The sequence below is a fragment of the Syngnathus leptorhynchus genome, chromosome 1 (genome assembly GCF_054491065.1).
Source record: "Syngnathus leptorhynchus isolate UIUO chromosome 1, UIUO_Slep, whole genome shotgun sequence".
In the NCBI taxonomy this organism is placed as follows: domain Eukaryota; kingdom Metazoa; phylum Chordata; class Actinopteri; order Syngnathiformes; family Syngnathidae; genus Syngnathus; species Syngnathus leptorhynchus.
This window is the reverse complement of record NC_141195.1, coordinates 10,959,022-10,980,190: the sequence shown is the minus strand read 5'-3', so window position 1 is coordinate 10,980,190 and position 21,169 is coordinate 10,959,022. Positions and strand designations below refer to the sequence as shown.

The 21,169-nt window shown below is 41.2% G+C and overlaps 1 protein-coding gene across 3 annotated transcripts in view; it reads right to left on the bottom strand.

Moving 5' to 3' along the window:
• The window catches only part of hdac7a (histone deacetylase 7a), a 43,447-nt gene that overhangs the window by 19,551 nt on the left and 2,727 nt on the right, over positions 1–21,169 (bottom strand). For 2 of the 3 annotated variants that reach the window (XR_015067350.1, XR_015067351.1), the window contains exons 1-2: positions 13,920–14,806; positions 13,166–13,240 (exon numbers count right to left, since the gene is read on the bottom strand). The gene's annotated coding sequence lies outside the window, so the exon portion shown is untranslated. Of the gene's footprint in view, positions 1–13,165; positions 13,241–13,919; positions 14,807–21,169 lie in introns of those variants that run through there. The other variant, XM_085921437.1, reaches the window with a different exon arrangement.

The following is a 21,169-nucleotide window of genomic DNA, read 5'->3' as shown; positions in this document are numbered from 1 at the left end:
ATTGTGGGGCTGAGTCAATGGGAACTATTGCCTCATCTGGCACTGAAAACAAAATCCAGGAAGGGAACAGTTTGGGAAAATGCTGGGGGTGTTCGTAAAGCCGCACACAAAAACACACACATGCCTTGAAGCCATTTGGTATGACATCATTGATGTGCTGCTGTGGCAGTAGTGAGACGTCAACCTGCAGAGTGTGAAGTAAATACCACTCAGGTAGTTTTGGTGGAGTGGAACAGAAACTAAAGAGCTCTTAAGTTTATGTGACGTAGTGGGTGCTGCAGTGTCAATTCTTTATATTTGCGGTTGCAAATACAGGCCAAAGGTTAGAATGAAATAAATCCACACGGTTTATGGTAATGTGGAATAAGGCCTTTATCATCAGGAAGGAGGAAAGTTTCCGAGGAAGCGCACAAAGATCATTACAGTTGGGAATTCCAGTATCTCTCCCTGATTCCCAGTGGTTATAAATACACACTAGTTGAACATTTACTAACAGTTAGTCTTATGTGTCTACAGGGGAAAACAATAAACATGCCCAGACACGCACGTAGACACACAGAAGAGATAAACCCTAAAGTCACATCTACTTTACGATTTTTGGGAGTGTGACTATTAAGGTTTTTAACATTACTTTAGACTTTATAGTGCAGGTTTGTATATCGGTCAAATTCTGTTGTCGTCAAAAGACAAAACAAAACAAAAAAACACTGGTCAACAGAATATTTTAATCAGAGATTGTGAAATACCAAAAATACTAAACCTATTTTTGGCAAGGATTTAAAAATGTCTACTTTTTTTCTAGCATATCAGTTTTGGGCGAGACAGAGAGGACCATTTCCTCTGAAACAGGATAATTTCTGCAAGACTACAAACATAGGGGTGTCCATTCTTCATCCTTGGAGTGTTTACAAAGCATATCACAGAAATGAGACTTATTAGAATACTTGGGAACTGTTGCTATTAAGCACATGCTGGTGTTGATACTTCTCCTTCATTGACTACTGTATGCACCAAAACCGCACTCAATCCATGTACTGGATCTTCAAGTGGAGAAATGGTCTCTTTAACCACTTGGCAGCCAGGCTTCCCAGTGAGTGGCTACACAATGTCCTTGAGCTTGTAAAATAACTGATAATAACACACTTCCCATGTAGGAAACAGAACTTTAAGTCTAGAAACAACAGTGTAATTGTTCAGGCAGTGACCCTCTGCAACCGCATTTATTTTCTCCGCTGTCATTTTTTTCTACCAGGCATTTAAAGCTAAAACATTAGTGTATCCGCTTATTTGATTACAGTCCATTACACTTTTACATTATGCAAAGAAAAGGAAAATATCCAGATGCTGCCGCAGTTGTACTGATTGCATTTAAATAGCATAGTAATCATGTCAATGGAACTTGATGTGACCTATTTGCCTTTAGAAAGGAGTGGGTGAAGTCAAACAAATGAAACAAAATCAAAGAAATGAGCAGAAATAATTCCATGGGTGGTTGTGATTCTTAACTGTCTTATTTGAAAAAGTTCCAGATCTGTGGCACTCAATTTTCCATCGGTCTGTACTGCAATTATTATACCACACTTTGCTATACCAACTTAATAGTTAGTCACCTTAAAGCCTCTGTATGGGAGATTTTAGAATTTAGGATCGCTAAGTGGCCACAGGGTATACGGACCAATGTGGGTTTTGTCACCCTAGAAAATGTTTTGACTCATTTAGGATATAATAAGCAAATATCTTTGGAGCATTTGGGGAAAAGTTGAAAAATGCCCAGTGTTCAAGTACATCTCATGCAACCTTTTTATCATCTCACCGAGTATGTTCTACAGATTTAGAAAACCATTCTTGTGAATCTGCCCTAAGCGAGACACATCAAGAAATGAGGAATTAATAATTATGGGAATGATTTGCAAGCATGTGTTGGGCATGAATTCATTGTCTATGTGTCTTCTCTCCATCCATTGCAGCCTGGTCATCCTGGAAGAGGGACCCTCCCATCTGTGGTCTCTTCTCAAGGTTTCTCACAGCCCCTAGTCGGAGATTTGAGTTTTTCCTTGCCCTCATGGGAGTTTAAGACCAGGGGATGGCTGAGAATATTGTCATTGTATTGTCAATTGTCATTTTCACATGTCCTGGGTGTTGTTAGTCACCTAAATGTTGAACAGAGACTGTGATGTAACGAAGTCAAACTCCTTGTTTGGCACGCTCAAACATGGCAAATAAATTCTTCTTAAATCTTGAATCTTGAATTTGGACAACATTCATTCATGACGTATTGCAGTACTGTTAAATAACAATCACCTGTCTACTTGTGTTCAGATCATAAAGAAAGGATAATGCAACAGAGCAACAAGTTAAGTGTACGTGCATGCTCAACATACTACAGTATGATGACACAGCATTCTGGCTCAGTTTCATCCCAACCTCTATTTAGTTCTACATTGGCCCTGTGTGATGTTTGAACCGGTTCAACAGGTAAGACCGGGATAAAGCATTCGCTCTCGCTCTGTCACGATACAATAAAAACAACAAAATGGAAAGAAAACAATACAATAACTAAGTGATGGTACAGATTACAAAACAGAACAGAACTATGACAAAAAGGATAGAAATGTGACAGGCTGCAGGTCCACCAGTCTCGTCAACTCCCGCAAACTGACCAAGGCGTCTATTCTGCAGGTAGTCAACAACCACCAGGCAGACAATAGAGCTGTGTATTGTGTGATAACTTATCTTACATCATATTTTGCAGTATAGAATATGCAAATATTGAAATCATAACACCTTGACAAAATATTGCAAAATTATTGAAGAATAGTTTTCAATGTATCCATTTTCAATTATGTAATCAGAACAGGACATGCTGACACATCAGGGAAGACTCACCACTGATCCATGTCAATCACTCTCTCAGAGAACAATGTGTGTGTTCATGTGCTATAAAGGAAGCAGCAGAATGGCACTCTCAATTCTATCAAGCTCACAGGATACATTTGTGCGTGTGCACCTAGTTCTAGCGATGCTGATTTGATCTAATCGGCAGGTTCAAGTAGGATCAATTGTGAAAAAAAAAAAAAAAGGACGTACAATGAATGTATGCTTGTTTTGATCATTCTCATTAAAATAAGTCATTTATTTTCTTGTGATGAGCATAATAAAGTGAAGGGTACGTATACATTTTCATAAATGATATTCAGTGTGAAGTAGTATTAAAAAGAATACTTTATCATTAAATGGCATGAGACCAATAGGAAAAGCATATAAAGTACAAGCATTTCAAGTAATTTAAATGTGCTTTCAAGATCAATTTTGAAATGTATTCACCACCTTTCTCCTGCGGAAAATGACATTAATAACCACTTAATTTGATGAGGCCTACATGCTAGAAATAAAAAGATTGACAGGCTTCACAAATGTGAGAATATGCACCATAAACCTTAAACACCAGACATGAAAAAAGCAATTGGTCATGCAGTCGCTTTATGCCAATTGAACACAAAATCAGTTAAAAGTGAGGATATTGTTTCTTGAAGTCAAAACAGATGTCTTGTTTTGATCAAACACAAAATATAATCTCTTTTGTAGTCATGAATTATTACAAAAATCAATGAATAATAACTGTTGGGAGTCTGCTATAAGTGGTTTCGGAAAATTCTAAGGTAAAAAAAAAAAACGTCTCTATACGATGACTCAATTCGTTGTCAAATCGATTATACTCAATTTTGACAGCTTTAAAATTCATGCATTTTCAAGAATTTCAAGACCATAAAGAAGTCACAATGTGTTTGTCCAGCAGCACTGGTGTCACACAGCTGGCTCTAAAATTATCCGCCACTCCCCTTTAGTCATCTTTTACAGACTGCCACATCCTCTTTTTTTTTTTTTTTTTTAACTCCTTCTCATCCTACGTCTCGCTCCAAAACTGTTTAATCATCGCAATAACATAATGACAGTATTGTGATTTTCTCATCCAAATGCCATTTAAAATTCAAGTTTAGAGAGAGATTTGGGCATCAAAACAAGAAAACGATGAATGTCAGAAGCAGGATATTCGTTTCATAATAATCTCATGTGTAATACTTTGGTCAGTAGGCACAGATCAGACTATGCTCGCCCCCTAATCTTTACAATCCATTCCATTAACAACATGCATGGTAACCGCGGTAACGGGGACGGTGGTGGAGCCGAGCAGGAAGTCAAGTCTATAAAAACACAACAATGAGAGCACCAGGGTGGCTTCCTGTTTGAGAGCTGAGTTTAGACGCACGTTTCCTCCCGTTTCTCCGCCCCAGCTGTTGTTGTCATGCCGCTGCCATAGTGCCATTGAGCTTTTGAATACGCAACCTTCTGATATGTGTCCTTGGCCTCACTGGGGGGCAGTTTAAAACAGTCAGACAGACACAAACAAAGAAGAGTTTCACCACTAAGTGACTCGGTTAGCTGCAGTAGTCTCATATGCTGATTTCAGAGTCCCTGACAGGATCGACATTCCCGTCCAATGTTCACTTCGGATGCTTTTCAGCTTTAGGGCTCAGGTTCTGAAATGGTCCTTTGGTCCAGAATAAAATTTGCAATAACATTTGAAAATGAATTTCCTTTGGAAAGATTTTCTCCACAGATGACCTGCACAAATCTATTGACGGTTCCTTTTGTGATCTATTTCTTTTGAATAAGCTAGAAAATATGATGTATGGTTTGCAATCATTTTGAGTCACAGTGATGGCGGTGAAAAAATACACAACAGTCATTTGCTGTGTATTTTCATGAAATACTTTTACCTGCATGAACAGTTGTCATCACAGAGGAGCAATGTGGGGAAAAAAAATCATTTTCAAGAATTCCGACTGTGGGAAAACTGAGGGTTTAAATTACCTTATATAATTTCAATATTTAGGTTGGCAACATTCCAATTAGCCCATGTAAGAATGAAAGAGAAGATGTGGGTCATTGCAGCTGACTGCAGCTGGTTTTACAATGCTACATGTGCACATTTTAGAATTTGCAGGCAGATGCTTTGCAGAGACCACCTGTTCATGAAAAATCAGAAACGTCTGCAATGAACCTTAGTGTGAGTTCATCCTTAAAAAAAAAAATGGTTTCATGTCACTCAACTGACCAAAACTAGCGTCTCTCAAGCTTCATTACCTGTCTAGCAAGGTAAAAGACAAATAAGACATAATTAGTGAAAAAGTACAAGGAGTTCCCCAACACACATACGTGGTTGCTTAACGAGTCTTGCGCAATACAGGATCTCTATGAATAGTCTAGTAGTGGAAGTGAATGTCACATGCTCTTTAAGCTGGAGCGCTCAGTTCTTAGAACAAAATAACTTTGCAGAGAGTTGCTAAAAATCTGATTTGAGTAAGTAGTTGCGTAAGTTTGACCGTGGAACTGAATATTTGTAGTTCTATTGTTTCCTGTCAGAGAAATTGTCATATAATTCAAACTAATCTGAAGTCGCTCGAAGTGATTATATAGTAAGGTGGTATGCTGGCTTGTAATAAGGAGAACAGCCACCACAGTTCTGTCTGTTAGTTATCTACACAGTATTGGTGGACCAGCCTGGACAGTAGACACCCCTCAATTTGTGCTAGAATTGAATTACCCTTTGAAATATTTGTCATAACTTAATATTTAAACAATATATAACAAAGACATGTATTCCACACCAGTAGAAACAATGCATAACTCTGGAACATTAAGTTCCCGCTGCTAATACAAGAATCTGCCTCTGTCAGAGCCTTCGGGTGTTGACCGGGGATTGACAAATGACACTTGATGCTATCTTCTGTTCAGACATCACACACGGTCAAGTGGTACACTCACAGCCATGATGACACTGTCAGCTCTGCTTGCTGTCCGTAACACAACACTGTACACTATCCACCTGATAGTCAACTTACAGACAGCCAGACAGACGGAAATTTGGCACATTTTTACTGCTGCTGTTTATTTGCCGGGGGAATTATGTAAAGCCAAACAACAATTCCACAAAACCAAATAAAGGATGTTAACACATACCATGCTGCTTCAAAACTAGCACCAAATTGATTTTTGTGTGGAAGACAAAAAAAATAGAGGCTTCTTATTTTTGAGTCACTGAATGTTTCATTGAAAATATGGGACAGGTCAGTTTATCCTTAGTTTCTAAGTTAATAGTAACATTTCATTTTTTCCAGCTACAATACAGTTCTCAGTGGAATGCTGGGAAACCAAAAATACCTACCTACGTTAATATTAAAGCCCCCCACTCTTCGATGTAACTTCCTGTTCATTTCTGTCTAACGTAAAATCGTTATCAGATTTACAACAGGGCATTAAGTGAAACTTCCGTTGGCCTAGGTAAACCCTACATTAGAAATCATGACTAAGTCTCCTTAATCTATGTCCACAGCTCTTTCTTGAGCTTCATTGCTCTCTACCCTCCACATCAAACAAATTCTACACATTACACAACACAGATAAAGCCACTCGACTCACCAGCCAACACTAAGGATAACCTCCCTTAATCTTTTGACACACTCACAGACAGCACAGATGGGCAACCTTTATCACACCCAACCCAAAATACCCATGTCCAAGAAACAAATGTTGTGTTTCATAACTGTGGTTCAATTGCTTATTAATTAAAGGCTGATCGCTGGAATGTTGAAGCCAAAACTATTCCTTTCAAATCATCAAATGCTCACCTCTTCCACACCAAACAAGCACGAAAGGTTATGGATGGTAAGATCATTTGATTTTGTCATCAGTATTAGAATGGGTAAGTCACGAAAAGACTTGGTGACTGATGCTTTGGCGGGTTGTGACAGCTTGTGGTGGTGAAGAGATTGGTCGCTACAAAGAATTCCAATCAGCAGTGAAGGCGTTTCAGATAAGCACGGTGTTATGAATTAACTTATCCTGTTTGCTACTCAGTTTGACTTAGCTCCGTCAGCCATAAATACTGGAGATATGAAAATATATCATGAGCAGAGTGTTTCTTTCATTTAAATGATTTTATTTAATGACCGATATATAAAAAAATACTTTTATTTCTATGATAGATTACTTTCACAGTATAACTTTTTTCTAGTGAAGTGATGATGAACAACACATGAATACTCACGCTACTCACATTTATTCCAGGTCCAAAGGGTCTGGACAATCAATTCATTAGCCTTTGACCTTTACCAATGTTGGCATATTTATGTATACTGAACATTATTTCCAGCTTTGAGAGTCTTAGTCAATGTTGGCAGTAGCTACGGTCTTGGCAACTTACGATGGGACAGCTTTTGTTACCTGTTGTTAAGTGTCCCTCCATATTACTTGTACTTTGTGTTGACATTTAGGGCTTTCCTCTCCCTATTTTAGATCCTGGTATAATCGCAGACAATTTTCTATTGCTTAGCATTCTGTGATATATTGATTTGCTGATAAGTAAATACTGTATGAAAATGTGCGTGGTAGACAACAACAGAAGCGTCAGATGGTAAATCTCAATGATTGACATTTAAGATGTGACTTCAAGGTTCTTCTATTAACCTATAAATCATTGCATGGCTTAGCGCCTTCATATCTCGTCGACTTAGTCGTTCCTTATGTTCCGTCTCGTAACTTTTGTTCGCAAAACGCAAGTCTTTTAGTGACACCGAGGGCCAAGAAAATGTCTGCAGGGGCTAGAACATTTTCTATTCGGGCTCCAGAGCTCTGGAATGGCCTACCAATGGATATTAGAACTGCTACCTCAGTAGAAACATTTAAGACACGTTTAAAGACATATTTCTATGATATGGCCTTTAATTAACCTGTAGTTGCCGATTCGGCTGGAGTTTGTTTTTGCTCCCTCTCCCCGACCCCACTCCCCCCACCCCTCCCCGGCTGGGGAGGTGGTTAGGTGACACCCAAGCTGACGGCGGCTATCTAGATTCTCGTGGACCAATTCAGCATGAGGGAACTGCAGCGGATTACCCTCCTAGAGGACACTCCCAGGACAATCGAAGGCACCTCCGACAGCTCTTCGCTTTGGCCTGGACATCCACTTTTTGATTTCCATATGATGTATTTTATGTGCCCTCTTTGCATCCATTGCAGCCTGGTGATCCTGAAAGGGGGATCCTTCCATCTGTGGTCCTTTCTCAAGGTTTCTCATTTTTCCCCTGGTAGGTTTTTTTTGAGTTTTTCCTTGCCCTTTTGGGAGCCCAAGATCAGGGGATGCTTTGAGAATAATTGTCAATTGATTGTCTATGTGAAGCCCTTTGAGACTGCTTATAATTTAGGGCTATACAAATAAACTTGACTTGACCCAACATTAACAAAAAAAAATAAACTGACACATTGAAGTGGTGCAATGCTGTGCCAAAACATTTGTAAAGCATCATCATCAAAGCGTCATATTTGTGGAAGCCTTTATCTCTGCTGTGACGTAGTGGAACAAGCTGACTTTCAAAGTTCCAGACATCTAGCTTGAAAAAATGGGCTTTGACACGAGCACACCAGAATTGTTATTAAAAGCTTTCACTCTGTGAGATGGCAGCACAGAAATATTGCAGTAATTTTCCAAAATCACTGAAAAAATGCTTCGACCTGTCTTCAAAGGTAATAAAAACTGTTTTGTTCACCTACATCCACCCTCGTAGATTTATTTGCATTATTCAGAGTTAGCCTTTATTGTTCAAAACCTTCAGTAACCAACTCAGCTAAAGCCTTCTGACAGATTCTTAAGTCAGCAGTCAGTTCTTTAGAACAATTTATCAGCAACAGAAAAAGATTGTCTTGACAAAACAAAAACAAAATCACAAAAAGCATAATGGGAAAAGGCTTTGAACTTGTTCGGGATGCTGCAAATATATGTAGAAATAAACACAAGAACGTGAGGAAATGTTTCTAACTATGATGTCTACAGGCCCTTTAGGCATAATCGTGTGATTCTACTATATCTATCAACATATCTTTCTCTTGCTGTTCTTAATAGTATCAAGCTTGTCTTTTATCCGCTTCTCTGTGAAAGTGGCTCCCAAAGTTGGGAAGCACATTGGCCACCCACCTGAATTTTCACACTGTTGTGACTTCCGAAGTCAATAGTATTTACATTTCCACTCATTTTCATTATAATATAGATGAATAAGTATGGCTTTTGGTACTGGTACTAAAGTGTCTCCGGACTTAATTTTTTAAAAACTGGCATAGCGATTCTTAACGGTACTGTCAATGGCCGTGGAGAAATTGCTATTATTAACTATTTTTCAATTTACTCAGAGTATATGAATACCATTTTTCACCTTTTACCTCTGTGATCACAACATTTCTAGAAATTCAAACATCCTAACACTGGTGAGATATCTTTGAAAGGCTACTTATGTGGTCCTTGGGAGCAACCTGGTGCTCACAGGCACCACATTGGTGACACCTGAGTTAAAAAGGTGGTTCAAAACGATTAGATGTCAATCAATTTGATGATCGATTAGTCAATTAATCATTTACTTTTGACGCCTCTACTTCACATCATACCATACGTATATTAACCGTCTGGGCAGGCTCCAAATGCTGTACTCAAACACAAGACTGGCCTACTCAAGAATCGGTGGCCCCTTGGAGAGTATAATAGACATTACCCCGGGCATATCAAGTGATTTCATGCACCTTGAGGTAGCACAATCGAGCCGTTTGTTCGGCGGGTCAAAATTAGCTGTCTACTGTTACAGCCATTACCAGACCTAGCCCTGCAAGATTTTTGCGCACACAAAAGCCCAAGGGAGGTAGTGGCACCAAATGACCAGCAAAGGTTAACGAGCCCCCTGTGGACAGTGCAAAAGTTGAATGATTCTGCCTCAGGTTTGATGACTTCAAAAGGCAAAAAGCAACACGCAAGGTTAAAATAAGTAAGGGACAGCTCAAAACTGTCAAAAAGTTTATAAGCCGCTGTAGTAGTTTTTAACCAGATGAGCCTGAAGACTTAAACAATACTGAGCTGACTCAGACTGTGTGAAAACCGAAACTGGGGAAGACAGAAACATGAGCGCCACGCAAACTACATCGATTGTGCCTGTTTTTTAATTGCTGCCCGAAGTTTCTCCTGAATCAAACATCCGCATCTATAAGTGGCGAAATATACAGTACGTGGATAGAGAGAACATTCTATGCATTCGCCCACACTATGTGAACTGATTTAAGTCATACCTTCCTTTGTTACAGGGTCACTGCAAGAATTTCAAATCTCTTTGAGCATTTCAGGGACAGGAGTGACTGGTTCTTACATAAATCTCATTGTATTGTATGTGCATGTGCACAGTGGGACTCAGCATTTTGTTTCTGATCGTAGATAGTACTGGAAATCTGGAGTCTGACTAAAGCTACTTCTGTCAAGCGCAAAGCATGAGGTGTGTGTTTATAAGCAGAATTCAGCATAAAACTACCGGGCTGAGGGTGTGGCATGGCAAAGGCAGAAGTCTGATAAATCTGGATAGTTGCAGTACTAAATGGAAAGTGCAATACACAAAGTTGCAAATGATGGGCATGAGCTATGTATAGTTTTAGTGTCATTATGTAAAAGCTAAATAACCGATGACCATAACAATTAGGTTGTTCTGAAATTTCCATTTGCATTCCATTCCTGTCATTAATTGAACACTTACAAATCTTAATGCCCTAGTCCATGTATGTGTGTGTGTGTGTGTGTGTGTGTGTGTGTGTGTGTGTGTGTGTGTGTGTGTGTGCGTGCGTGCGTGCGTGCGTGCGTGCGTGCGTGCGTGCGTGCGTGCGTGCGTGCGTGCGTGCGTGTGTGTGTGTGTGTGTGTGTCGGTTTTCCAATGTCCCGGTTCTCGAACAATTCGGTATTCGAACAAAAGATTTGAGATTTTTTTGCTTCGGATGTCGGACGAAATTCGGTTGTCGAACCTCGCGAGATGAGCCGAGAGGACCCGCATGCCAACTGACTCCGTTCGTTATTACATTCTCGCTACTTTGAGGACTGCATCAACTCTAATCATGCCTCCAAATGAAGGAGCAGTAAAGTCATCCTAAAACAAAAAGACGCTCCTAAAGCAATGGACAGTGAGCGCCCGGCTGGCGCGCTGCAGGCGGTTGCGCGATCGGACAAGATTAAGCTCCCTGCGCACTGAGGTCCACTTAAATTTTGGAAAGTACATCAGGACTTTAAAAATATTTTCTAAATTTCAGAGACGGCTAGGTCACAATAATGCGACCAGCGCGGTGAAGTTGCGCGTCTGTGACGCGCTACGGTTGCGCGTCTGTGACGCGCTACGGTTGCGCGTTCGGTGGTGCGCTGCAGTTGCGCGTTCGGTGGTGCGCTGCAGTTGCGCGATCGGACAAAATTAAACTTCCTGCGCACTGAGGTCCACTTAAATTTTGGAAAGTACATAAGAACTTTAAAAATATTTTCTAAATTTCAGCAGCCGCTCGGTCAATATAATTCGACCAGCGCGGTGCAGTTGCGGGGTCGGCGACGCGCTACAGTTACGCGGTCGGACAAAAATGCGCAAATGTTTTTTTTTGGTTTTTTTTGCTTGGAACGGATTAAATTTTTCTCCCATTATTTGTAATGGGAAAACATGATTCGAAATTCGAATGATTCACTTCTCGAACAGCCTTCTGGTACGGATTGTGTTCGAAAACCGAGGCTCCACTGTATATATATGCATTAACCCTGTTAATCTAGAAAATGCATAAAACTGCAGTTCCATAATGAACGGATGTGTGACGTACGAAGGGTTTCACATTTTTTTTGCCTGTGACTCGACTGTCGTAACCTTATGACTTAACTATTCAAACAATGGACTGTGTAAGGAAAATTAATTCAAGTGGGAGACAATGGTGAAAGAGCCAGTGTCAATTGCACTGTGTGGATTGCACACATGTAACCAGATGCTGTAAGGCATGGCCATGACTTCACTGACTTTTTCCACGGGAGCACACATGCACACGCACACACAGGCAGCGCCGTGCAGGGTTAGCAATTGTCGCAGGCTGGCACAGAACGAGCCATGGCGCCTTTATTGAGGCAGAGGTCCATTGTAATCTTACACAGTGCGATCACACAGGCATGCATGTATGTGCCTCTCGGAGCAGAACACACAAAGGAGCAAAACAGCTGGCTAACTGGTTTGAGATGGGGCGGAGCAAAACATTTTGATCTGAGACATGGTTACAAACAGATGTTACAAACCTCCAAAGTTGAACACCTCAAATTTGGAATTCAAGTAAAATTTTCTACAACAAATTCTGTATGTTTCAAAGTCAAACAATACTTGGGGTTCAAACACCCATCAGACACAACAGCAAATAACAAGAGATGAGCTTATTAATTCGTTTTTGGGGGGCGTTCTAGGTGATTACACTGAAGTACCAGGAATGGCAAATGAGGCAAAGCAAAAAATAACACAACTGGTCAGAGAACTGCACATTTATGAATTAAATATAACCTATAATTGTGTGTTTAATTTAACTAGAGGTGTGGTATGTTACTTTATTTTAGTTTTAACCTTGTGATTGAGTCATTTCTAGTCCAGATTGTTGTCTGCCTTCAACCCCTGAACAGGATGAAAAGTATAGAAAGTGGATGGATAGTTTTATCCCACTATAGTTAACTTCTCTGTATGCTTGTGTGACGACAAATGCAAAACATTTGTTAAAACGTTGCATATTGAGTTCGTCATGAAAACAACAACTGGAATTTATCAAGCATCACAGAACATGTGTTCAAATGGAGGTTCCACTGAATTTTGGGTTTATTATCTGCATCATGTAAAAAAACCAAAACAAATAAAATTGCAACAAAGGGAAATTTGGAACGCAGTAAAGCGTGACACAATAGATCACAGATAGGATCACAAGACTGCACATACAAAAATGAAAAGGCAACATCATGGAATTTGTCTTTCCAAGTAGGCCAAGACCTGTTCTGTGCTTTTACTGCCGTTCCGTCAAAATCTATCGACTTAGATCATTGTGCATGCTGGAAAAAGTGCTGTCACCACAGGCGTGTGGAGACTATAAGCAATGTGTGAGCTGTTAAAAAAAAAAAAAAAACTTATGAGGACAAGATGTCATCCTGAGGGGAGTTACTGGTGTCATCTTTGCACATGAATATTTCAACGTTGACAGTTCTAGCTCATTTTTCATGAGTTCAGGTGAAACATTGCAGGCATTGGTGATGTGAATTTACCTGGCACAGGATGAAATATGCTGGATTGCTCCTTTTTTATATCTTTTGGGTGTTTGTATTGGGTGCTGATTCCATCTGTACAGTAAAACATGAGATACAAGGTGAAGGTTAGATCAACTACTCAGAGAAGGAGTATTAAAATATCTGAGATGTCATTTACTCCTTTGGCCTGTTTAAAAAAAATCATGAGAAGTTGCTGCAAAGCTGACAGGCAGCCAACAAAGGTATTTAAAGGTTTATGAGGTGTTGTTATGCTCTCCATCATACAACTTGGTAGACAATGAAAGTCTAATATTTAACTTGCCATACATGAGTGAATGAATTTCACAAAGTCTGTGCAGGCTTGGCCAAAGGAAGGAAAGTTGCTTCACGTGCACACAAAACTAACCGCTGATGGGGAGGCGAGAAGTGGAGGGGTGCTTTTAAACGCTTGATACAAAATAAAAAGAAATGCATCCGTCAGAGCGACTTATGCGTTGCTGTGTTTTTAGAAACTTTGCTTTGAAGTGAAAAGTGACTGAGTAATGTTAATTTTCTAAAAGCTGGGATATTCATGATGGAAAAAAAGCTATAAAAACGACACGTAAATATGTCATTGAATGACTCACGGCTCACTGAAACTGCAGCGGGTGAAAACACCTGTTCAACACCTCGCTTTTAAAACAGCGTTGCAACTCCAAAAAGTACCACGCACGCCGTGCAAAGGGAAAAATAGGCGAGCAAACTTCCAGCTGTTGGTGCATCAGTCCCCTACCTTGCAAGACAATGTTCGACCCGCGTGGATTCAAAACTCGTTGAGATAAATCCAGCAACCGTCCAATTCACGTCTCGACATCCGAACTTGAAGCGGAGTTGGCGGTGCGGTGGTCAGCAGCAGGCTTTACGCGGCGCTGAGGAGGGGGAAGAAAAAGAGAGTTGTCGCGGAGAAGTTGCTGAAAGAAAGTCCGGCCCCCCTCTAGTCCGCCCTCTAGTCCTCCTCCTCCGCTGTCGCTCCTCTGCTGACAGAAATAGCAAGCGAGCAAGGCGGACCCCACCAAAAATAGCCTCCATTTCACTTGGACCTGATTATTGTTTTCTTCATTCGATCCACGCTGCAGTCAATCAGCATCTACCACAATGTGCCATACATTGAAATAATGTGTAATAAATGTGTCATAAACGTCATCATTATCATGAACATAAAGGTGAGCGCAGAGTTTAACAACGGAACCAACTCTGTGGCTCCATCTACTGTCAGTCAAATTCACACCCAACAGCTGGATAAAAAAGGTCAGGACCCCAAGGCTCTTTTGTCTGCTGGAGCCCCCCTGTAAAATGCTTGGACTCCCCCACAGATTTTACAATCTTATTTCATGAAATTGTTTTCAACATTTCTACCTGTCCCCTGTAGGGAAACAATGAATCTTTATCAGTGTTTTCTGCACACACAAAAATCGGTTAGTAAAATGCTTTTTTGTTATTTTGTTTTTTTTAGCTTTGTGGACCCCTGAGACATCCTTGCCCCCCATCTCCATGGCCCCCTTAAAAGAAATCCTAGTGCCACCAGTTGTCTGTGAGACTCCCAACAGCCAACCACACAGCAGTTGACAATTGCTGCATTTATTTAATCAACTGATTTACATTCTAAACGAGTTGTTACAAATTGAGATTGGAACCTCTAGTCAAAACAGCAATCTACACACAACGCTTAACCCCCCCCCCCCCCCCCCCCCCAATCCTTCAATTTGCTTCATACTGATTCAACTGTCAGGACCAAAGTGCCACGCTCCCTCTATCTGGATGTTTGGGTCAAACACTAGTCATTAATTGAAGCAGGCATCGTAGCAATTCAATACATTACAGACATAGCTGTCGTTATTAATTCTCGATGAATTCAGCTCGTCGTGCAGTATTCCACACAGCTTGAATCAATGTTGACATTTCTCGTAGTTGCTCGGTTTAGGAAAGGCACGAAATTAAACACCCTCTTCCAGTCATCGCTATTTCACAAGCTGTGACTGCAGTGTTTCCCCATGATTTATGCTGGAACAAACTTTATATGTCACCTAATAAAGCTGTTTTTTTGCAATGACTTGTAATGCAGAGAGATAATCTGATGCAGACTTCTTTGTCACAGTTGTCAAAAACTTTATGCTGATACAAACCTTCAACACTACATTAAGAAGTGTTTTGATGGAGTATGTTTGTTTGTGCAACTCATTTTGGATCATTTACTGTTAACATTGATTTGTTCCAGTGAAAGCAAATCTAGAACAGTACCAGAATTCTGTGAACTGCTTGATACAAAAAAGTTCTGCAGTTCTGAAGTTTTGCAACGCATTCGTTGAGTTTATATGAAGTCGTGTTTGTCAGTGGCCTTTTCCTGATTTATAATTAACACAAGCTTTTAATGTGCAGCCCGACGGCGAGCAATACTGTCTGCAATACGTCTGAAGATTATGTGCGCATTTGCGGAAAATGCGTACATCCAAGAAATATAATTGTCTTCATTCTATAGTCTTCCTTTTGCATTACGCGTCTCTTCATCGCTTCTCGTTTTTTTCCCCCTTAATCATATCAGAAATGTATTTTTTTTTTCAGTCATTCAGTGCAATTTATGTAAGTTTCCCCCACACTTCTCAATGTTTCCCCTACTTTAAACTGTTTCATTGTTTCCACAAAACAAAACCATTTATGTGCTTTTCATCTTATTTTCCAACCTAAGCGTACGCAGGCACACCGAACCATGCATCAGAGCAATATTGAAACCAAATGACGCGTGTACGTCGATGTCACTATGGGGCCCGCTTCTCGGCTTCAGGTGTCTCTGCGCAGAGGGGGAACCTTTCTCAGAAGACCCCCCCCTCTGCGTGGGTGTTCGACGCTACATGCTCGGCGTACATAAGTGTGCAAGTGTCTACGCGCAGACCATTCAATGACACAATCAGCCATGAAGTCTGAATCACATCCGGTTTCAAGCTGAAAATAACAAAACCACATGGTGACAGAAAAGTAGTGCAGCAAGCAAACCGCCCACAGAGAGAGCGAGAGATACTCTATATACACACACACATACACACTGCAACCCATTTTCCACGAACATCAATTTTATGAATTTCCTTTACAGATGTAATGCACCTTACTTTTGGCAAATTTTATCAAAATAAAAAAAAGTGATAGGATCGTCAATAAAACCTGTGAGTTAAACATTATTGCAAAGACTGTAAATCGCCTGCTTGGGAAAATGTATCTAAATTCAAAGAATAAGAGGACGTTGACTTCAAATTGTATGAACCAGATTGTGAGTGGCATCATTCTATTGGCCAATTTGGGGCAGGATGTGGTCAAATGTTTTGTAAATGTTGCCTCCCATCTACTCCAACAAACCTTTTGATAGAATAAGTGAGCCTAAACAACTGGTAGCAAATCAAAATAATATACACTTGTTAAATGACATTAGGAGACAACCACAATCTCATCACTGTTACTTGGTTTTAATGAACTAAATGCAGACAACTTTGGATAATGATCTCAATTTCCAGTTTCATGTCACATGGGAACTAAGTGGAAGACCCTCATTTCCACTTTTTAGAAACAAAATTGCTGGTACAAACCGCCTCTGTCCATGAAATAAAATTATAATGCCCGATGCGTAGGAAGGATAAGGGCAAGATTGTACGGAGGAGACAGAGACAGTCAAAGCATTGAAATGTAATGATGAGTGTAGGGGCAGAGGGTGGAAGAAAGAAATGAAGAGCAGGGGGGAAAAAAACAGAGGGAGGTTGAGAGCACTATAATAATGTTTGGCCTTGGCCTGCCAGCGGGGTCCTTCCCCTTAAGAAGCCAACAGGAATGTAAAGAATGCTGCTGAGAAGAAAAGTAGAGGACCGAATGCAGGGGGGGGGGGGTAGAATAGGCATGTTGATATGAAAGAAACAAAGTGGAGGAGGGTGGAAACAAGCTGAGAAGAAGGAAGTGCATCGAGAATATTTTTTTTCAAATGGAGGAGATAAGAAATCTGAACACCTGTGTTTCTTTTTTGCGGTACGATGAATGACTTTCAGGGTGTGGTCAGAACAACTCAAAGCACCCTCTGCACTTTTGACCATGCTTGTTCTTTGGTGCACTGAGAAAATCACTCCTGCAATAGCCACCCAAAAACTCCTTCCTCAGCACTAAACACGCACGAAATTCTCATATTCGTCATTCGATGATCATGAGATACGGTGCTTGAGTATAAATTGCTAAAGACCCCGGAGCAGTCAGCAGGATGTCACATGATAAAAAAGATGAACACAAAGAGGTTCTCCATATTTGTGAAACAGATATATAAGTGCCATCCATCCATCTTCTTCCACTTATCCGGGGTCGTGTCGCGGGGGCAGCAGCTTTAGGAGGGACTCCGAGACCTCCCTCTCCCCAGCCACTTCATCCAGCTCATCCCGGGGGATCCCAAGGCGTTTCCAGGCCAGCCGAGAGACATAGTCTCTCCAGTGCGTCCTGGGTCGTCCCCGGGGTCTCCTACCAGTGGGACATGCCCGGAACACCTCCCCAGGAATGAGTCCAGGAGGTATCCTGATGAGATGCCCGAGCCACCTCATCTGGCTCCTCTCAACGTGGAGGAGCAGCGGCTCTACTCTGAGTCTCTTCCGGATGACCGAGTTTCTCACCCTATCTCTATGGGAGAGCCCGGACACCCTGCGGAGGAAACTCATTTCGGCCGCTTGTATCCTGGATCTCGTTCTTTTGGTCACGACTCATAGCTCGTGACCATAGGTGAGGGTAGGAGCGTAGATCGACCAGTAAATCGAGAGCTTTGCCATTTGTCTCAGCTCTCTCTTCACCATGACGGACCGGTACAGAGTCCGCATTACTGCCGACGCTGCACCGATCCGCCTGTCGATCTCACGCTCCATCCTGCCCTCACTCATGAACAAGACCCTAAGATACTTGAACTCCTCCACTTGGGGCAGGATCTCATCTCCGATCCGGAGAGGGCATTCCACCCTTTTCCGACCAAGGACCATGGACTCGGATTTGGAGGTGCTGACCCTCATCCTGACCGCTCCACACTCGGCTGCGAACCGCTCCAGTGAGAGCTGGAGATCACGGCCTGAAGAAGCCAACAGCACCACGTCATCTGCAAAAAGCAGTGACGCGATGCTGAGGTCCCCAAACCGGACCTGCGCCTAGAAATTCTGTCCATAAAAATTATGAACAGAATCGGTGACAAAGGGCAGCCTTGGAGGAGCCCTTTCGATATATAAGTGGAACAGCCTAAATCAAATCGCCCTAGGACAAAACAATTTGAAATTATATTATAAAATACCCCCAAGGGCATCGTCAGATGAGCTATTTTGGAATTTCTTCTTCCTTCCTTTGTGGTGTCTTAGTGACACTATTTTCAAAAGATGGACCAACCTCAATGGACCAAGTGTGAATTTGGAAAACTAGTCTAAAGGGGAAAAGCATCCCAGAGTAGATTGTGTTCTAGGCCAGCTCCACTGTAGGTCAAGTGATTCAAATCTGCACTAACCTCTGCACACACAGACATCTATTCATTCTAACTGGCAACAATTTACATTAACTTTAGTGCGTGGGAGGGGCCACCCAAACACAAGCCGCACTGGAACGGAACATGCAAATCCTGCAGAAGAGAAAGCAGGGGACACATATGAGGTACAGGGGGTGATATTAAGCAATTTACAAGCTCTTTTGGATGGAACACTTTGATCTGAGACTAAGTGAGGTCAACCCCGGCGACAGCACTCACCAAGTCATTATGACCCACAACAACCTCAGGATGTTTGGAGTTGCGGCAAGTTGTTCACAAACCATAGCGACCGCAAGACTATCCCAAGGATATCAAGCGCCCGCACAAGTACACTCACACAAAACAAGTTGAAAGTCTCCCAATGTGTGTGTGTGTGTGTGTGTGTGTACGTGTCTCTGTGTGTGTGTGTGTGTGTGTGTGTGTGTGTGTGTGTGTGTGTGTGTGTGTTGGAAAAACCCATGCTCGCCAAATATAGCTCTCCGCTTTTGTTAGCCATCATTCACCGCCAGTTCATCGCTCTCTCCGCATTGCTGTAAACAATCAGCTGGGGAAAAAAACAGCAGAGAATGTTCCCATCCGGTAACCATCACCTACTAAAAAAATCAAAGGCAAGGATGAGAAAATTGAGTCTAGAAATAAGGGCTGCTTCTCATAATGAATTTTGGCAGACTCACAGCAAAAGGTAATTTAATCACATAATTTCAAATTCATGGTCTGTAGAAGATCTTATGACAATGTATTCGGTATTTGTTATTTAGTTGCTTAAATGAGTTTGCTGTTTCTGACTTTTTGTTTCTGGGTTAGGGTTTATGAAATGTATTTTAAAAAGCCCCCCAAACGTTTACGAGAAATAAATTGCGGGACAATAAAAACGAGAATTAGTTCCGTAAACTCTTAAATCTTTGCGGGAAGGACAATTTTTGTATGACCAAAACTCAAAACATATTGTTTCGCAACTTAAAATTTCATCAAAGTTTGTTGAATTTTTGACTTCACTCAACTTTTTCTAAACAGTGTTAGCAGACAGTATGGTCTAAATTGTTTCAGATTCTTTTTCCACGTAACGTCTCTTGCCACTTGTTGCTAGGCAAAATTCAGAGGGCCCAATCCTACCTTTTTAATACGCCAGAGAAAATAATTTGGATATAGAAAATGTCATCCAAGCTCACTAGACTCTTTGAATGCATAATCAGGGGCTGAAGGTTTGTTTTTAAATATAGATTAGACAGTTGAATCTCCAATGTAGTGTAGTATTTTAACGAAACAAAAATAGTATGTTGTATTGATTTTCTGAGACTAATGCAAGTAGGATCATGTCTTGCACTTTATGTAAAGCAATGGACAAAGTTTTTTGTACTGTTTGTGTGGCATATGGTCTATGATTGTATTTTTCCATTGCGAGCGGGACGCTACAGAGCGAGTGCACGCCGTCTGCCTGCCCGAGATAAGATACGCTTACTTTGTTGTCCCAGCGAGGAAATTTATCTTGGCCGCTAAAGTGATTTGCCGCAACAAGCCGCAGTGCGGGAAGCGATAGAAGTATGGCACGGCCACCTTAGCCCGCTGCATAAAGGGACACCAAGTGCACAATACATCCGTCGGTTTCTGTCACTGATGATTGATGACAGCAGAGTTTCTCAGCTTGTGTTTTCACTGGTGTTGGTAGTGAAAGGCTACACCTCGCCTCTCTGCCGTGCCCTCTGCGCGACATTAAGAGGCAGAACGAGAGTGCGTAAGAGGGAGACAGATGGGTTTTCCTCGCAGGATATCCTGTTCTAAGTAGAGCTGCTGGGCCCACTCTGACCTGCTCACCCCTCTTGACCCGTGACCTGCTCAGAGTTTACGCTCACATCTTCAATGATTCCTAATCGTTTCAAATCTCATTTTCTTGCGATTCAGCAATAGCCCTTTGTGATTTTCTATCTTCTATCAGTCAGGTTTATTTCACTGGGCAGTGTGTTTTTCCGCTTTGCCTTTGTCTAAGTCTTCCTTCTCTTTGTATCCTCCATACTATTTTTGTTATTACCAGCCCACCATAAACAAAACTATCTTTAAAGCATAGTTTTACTTTTAGTTATTTACATATATGAAGGATAAGCAGTGCAGAGAATGGAAGGATGGATGGAGTATTTGTAGAGTGAAAAAGGTCACTTAGCATTGTGTAGTAACAGAACGTAAACTACAATGCCTGCAAGACTGACCTTATTTCTGTTTAGCAATAAACTAATATTGAACAGAACTTCAGAGCAAACAAACAAACAAACAAACAAACAAACAAACAAACAAACAAACCAAGAAATGATCCTTTTTGGTTTGTTCTGAGTAGAAAGTGTCATAATAAGAAAAGACGATCAAAGGAGTGGATAAGGTACAAGCATGGACTTTCTGTTGTGCCATGACTGCGACCACGATTCTAGATTCCGCACCACGCTTGTCACTTCGCTGTCGGATTGGCTACATGTCACTGTCTA